This window comes from Lontra canadensis, unplaced genomic scaffold, assembly GCF_010015895.1.
Source record: "Lontra canadensis isolate GAN:19392208 unplaced genomic scaffold, GSC_riverotter_1.0 scaffold43, whole genome shotgun sequence".
Taxonomy (NCBI): Eukaryota; Metazoa; Chordata; class Mammalia; order Carnivora; family Mustelidae; genus Lontra; species Lontra canadensis.
The window spans coordinates 11,841,557-11,846,392 of NW_022631037.1; the positions used below are offsets into that span (position 1 = coordinate 11,841,557).

Here is a 4,836-nt window from a genome sequence, read left to right on the forward strand (position 1 = left end):
GCAGTCGTGGAGGGCTCCCGACGTTCTCTGCTTTGGGCCAGGAAGCCCTGGGGCCTGGGGACAGAGCAGGGGCAGCTTCGGGGGACAGGGCAGCCTGGGGACAGAGGAGGCTACCTGACAGGACAGGTATCCCTGCCTTGGGGACCTCACAGAGCCTCTGAGGCCAGGAAACACTGCAGTGGAGGCTCCAAGAGCTGGGAGTTCCAGACACTTTTCATCTTTCAGAGGCTTATGTCTAACAGGAAGAAACCAGACCCTTCGACCCACCAGCACACAAATTCAATGTAGCGTGTAAAGAAGGGCCCAGTGGGAAGGGCCAGGCTGGCTCAGTCACACAGAGGGGGAGACAGGACTAGAAAAAGACTCGCACCGGGTGGTTTTAACTCAGGAATTCTAGAATGTCAACCTTGGGAAGGGTTCTGGCCTAACCCTCTTATTTTCCAGATGGAGAAATTATGGGAAATGACTTGTTTAAAGTCTGCATCAAAGATGAGATTCATGGATTTTTCTGGCCCTAGTCCAGTGCTCTGTCCTCTGCATTTGATCGCTAAATGTCTGGTTTTTCCCAACATCCTAGGGTTCTGTGTGTCACTAGGAGTCCCCAGCTAGCTCCTTCTCGTGCAACCCCTTCTTATTCTGGGTTCCCACTCCTCCCTCCCCTTCACTGGTTCACTGCCTGCTTTTTTTTGTTTGTTAATGGTTGCAGTATATTATTTACTCCATCCACTAAAAACCAATATTTGAGAACATTTATAGTAACAGAACTTAATCTAAGTTCAACTTGCTTTTTCTTACATTTCAGTATCGGGTATTACTAAGAGAGATAGTCAAAATAATTATGGTCAAAATCACGTAGTCAAAAACTTTTAATAAATGCCTGGGATTAGTCTACATACAGTTTAGTTTTGGGCATAAATTTCTTTGGCTGCAAGTTAAGAAAGTGGGTTTTGCTTCACTAATAGGAATATCTCTTAATGTTGAGATGGTCTCTTCTTGATATTTCTTCTGCTGTGGATTTTTAGCATACTTATCTGTGATTGTATGAATGGCGTTGAGTGGAGAGGTACTCCTCATGTTTATTCCAAATAGGAGTACACAGCCGATTACAATGGTAATGAGGAGGGAGACAAGAAATGCCACTGCCCAAGATTTTTGAGACCAACAGGTTAAGCCTAAGGAGTTTAGCCAAGATTCAGGAATAAAGGTCCACGCAAGATAGAGTATGAAGCCAAATTGGGAGCTTAAGAAAAGGACAAAGCCATAAATTGTTCTTTCTGGCAATGACCAAGGTGAATTTTCCAGCATTTTCCCTGTGGCTTTAGACAACCTTGATCTTCAGAGCTCCCACTCAGGCCCCTCCCAACAGCTCAGCTACCTTAGCACACTGCTTTCTCTTTTTAATGCCTGCCCGTGTAAACTCAGCTCTGTCAGGAGCTTCTGTAAGGCTCATGTGTTGTAAATGCAGCACTCCAAGTTCCGTGAATGGGAGAGGCCGGGGTGGAGGCACTAACCTTCTAGAAGATGCAGGGAGATCAGGATGGTGCTTAGTTCTTCCTGGGGCTCTGGACCAGTTCCTCTACTGTCCATTGTCAGCCCTTCAACTTCACACGTGGTCCCACTCTCCAGAGCTTTTACCTGCTCCTACTTCCTGGTCACCTTCTTTCCACCTTCCACCCACCCCATTCAAGGACTAGAACTTTTTCCCCCCTAATCTCTACCCCAGCATGGGGAAAGAATTCAACGACTCTGAGATCAAGGGTCAGTGCTCTACTGACCAAGCTAGTCAGATGCCCCAAGGACCTGAACTTCTATTTATTTATTTTTTATTTATTTAGAGGCAGTGCGTGAGGGGGGTGGGGAAGAGCATAGCGAGAGGGAGAGAATCTTAAGCAGGCTCCACTGTCAGCATGGAGCCCAATGATGGGCTTGATCTCACAACCCTGAGATCATGACCTGAGCCGAAACCAAGAGTGCAACACGTAACCCACTGAGCCACCCTGGTGCCCCAACCAAGACTTTAAGTGTTTGTGATTGAGCACTCGGGCATTTGAATGAATCCTTCTCATTCCAGTACCTGGTTCTGTTTCCTCTTCTCAAACCCTGGATGCCCTCTTGATGTCATTCCATATTCTAAAAAATGCTGAGGATTCATGGATGTCTGCACTAGCTGGGGCGGGGGGGACGTGGGAGATAATAGTAACTGAGACCACAGGAAGGGTAAAGTGTAGAAAATAGATCTGGATCAAGCCACCTGGAGAGGCTCTTCTGCCCCTTTTTGTGTGTTTTAGGCAAAGCCTCCAACGTCTCTGTGCCTTCGTGTCTTATTTATCAGGCGAGGACAGTACTGCCTGACTTGCCGACCTTCAAGATATGTTAAGGATCAAGTAGGGGAGCAGATTTGAACTTATTCTTAATTTAAAAGAATATTGAAAAAATAAATATTGTACCTAAATAATATCACTATTAGGATATTCCCCCAATCTCATTTTATATATAAATATATATATATATATATATTTTAAGATTTTTAATTTATTTATTTGTCAGAGAGAGAGAGAGGAGCACAGGCAGACAGAACGGCAGGCAGAGGCAGAGGGAGAAGCAGGCTCCCTGCTGAGCAAGAAGCCCGATGTGGGACTCGATCTCAGGACTCTGGGATCATGACCTGAGCCAAAGGCAGCCGCTTAACCAACTGAGCCACCCAGGTGTCCCTATAAATATATATTTTTAAAATTACCCATCTCCACCAGCATCCTCTGAGGTAAATTGGTAAGCAGCTAACTGGTAAACCAAGTCTGAGCTTCATCTCCTTTAATACCCAGTAGTTCAGGGAGAGGGGGCTCTCGAGCAGTACCAGGCTGGGTCAGGGGAAACACAGGACTTGCGTAATCCAGAAGGGTCTGAACCACCACATGCTGACTGTGAAGGAAAATGAAGGGAAATACCAGTGGGACCAGGTTGTGGGCTCACCTCTCTCATCTTGGCAACCCTTACCTACCTGGATGTCGTTAAGTTTGAGTTCAGATGGGGTTTGATTTGTAATTAGGATCCAGGGGAGGACGAGGGGTGGGGTTGGGGTTTCAGTTAGGTTAGATGCTAAGTGTGGATGCAGGCTTAAGTTAGGGTTAGGTGTGGGAAATTAGGTTTGAAGTTATATTTAAAGTTAGGGTCAATTGGTTTAATTTAGGATTAGGGTTAGGTTAAGGTTAGGGCCATGTTTCTCAGCCCTGGCACTAATACATGGGAAAATGGATAATTCCATGTTGGGTCCTCCCTGTGATTTTTAGGATGTTTAGCAGCAGCCCTGGTCTCTACCCCCAAGATTCTTATAGTATCTGCACCCACCCACCCTGTAGGAACCAAAAAATGTCACCAGACATTGTCAAATGTTTCCTTGGGGTGAGGATGGTACTGGTGACTATGGGAATCTCCCTTGGTTGAGAGCCACTGGGTTAATATAGGGGCTATGGTTAATGTTAGGATTATGGGCTGGAATCAGGCTATTTTATCTTATTTTATTTAAAAAAATTTTTTTAAATTTTAAATATTTTATTTATCCATTTGACAGAGAGGGGGCACAAGCAGAGGGGAGAGGCGAGGGAGAGGCAGAGGGAGAGGCAGGCTCCCTGTTCCCCATGCTGGGCTTGATCCCCGGACCTTGACACCATGACCTGAGCCGAAGGCAGACACCCAACCAACTGAGCCACCCAGGCGCCCCCAGGCTGTTTTAGATGTTGAGTTGGGTTTGTGTTTAGATTAGGGTTAGTTTATAGTTAGGGTTGGGAAGTCATTTAGATGTAGAGTCAGGTGTAAGGTGAAGGCTCAGGTTCAGGTTCAAGTTCAGGTTAGGGTTAGGGTTTGTGTGTTGGTCATGTGTAGGTTAGCATATTCCTATAAATGTATTGTGGAAAGATACTATATAATGGAATTTGTGTCTTTCCTCTGGCACTTCTGGGAAGTGGTTGTAGGACTTGGGGGAGAGAATACAAGGAGACGCCTCCCCCCTCCCCACCTAGCTCCCATGGGAACCCTGCTCAGTCTGTTATTGCATGTCTCATTTACATATGTGGTCCCAAAGACCTTCATGCCCTAAAGTCAGGAAACCGGTGGTATAAGTGCCAGGGCTCCCCTTCTGCCACGTTGTCTGGGCTTCCTAGGACCAGCACAGCTAGATGACTCAAGGACGATAACAATGGGAAGACCTTGGAGCCAGAAGCCTGGGCACTGACTATGTTCCCCTTTGCTGTTCTACTGTGTGTGGACCCACAGGCAAGTTCAGAGCCCTGCCTTAGTTTCCCCTTGTGTAGAATAACCAGAATGAAACTCACCTGAAACCCTCCACCCATGTCTAATTCAATGGGGGATGAAAATCATTTCAACAAGCTCTTGAGGCGTCGGGGAAGGAAGATGCTGCGTCGTTCCACAGTAATTTTATTATTCCGTTCCCAGAAGAAGGGTGGGGGGTGTATAGAGCTTCAGGTTCAGCACCTGCCTGGTGGCTGGAGCCTGCCAAGGCCTCCATCTGCCCACGTCAGAGACCGCAGGAGGAATGGTGGTGTCAGAGGCAGACGCAACAGAGAAGGAACCATGCTTCACCAGCTTGTCAACATGTCACTAGGGTGTTCCTGTGGGAACCAAGAGCAGAGGCAGGAGGCAGGAGACGTGGGAGGGAGGGAGGAGGGAGGAGGGAGGAAGGAAGAGAGAAATGGAAGAGATGAAGGGGTCCATGCCAGTACGGCATTCATCCCTGTCATGAGGAGAGCTCTATCAAACCAAGGCCAGGCCTATAAATCAGGCCATAATTAGTTGCAAAGAGAAAGCTTTAACATCCTCATC

The 4,836-nt window shown here is 47.0% G+C and overlaps 1 pseudogene; it reads right to left on the bottom strand.

Moving 5' to 3' along the window:
• Positions 1–899: 899 nt before the first annotated feature.
• On the bottom strand, positions 900–1,305 carry LOC116875938 (annotated as a pseudogene).
• Between the last annotated feature and the right edge of the window lie 3,531 nt (positions 1,306–4,836).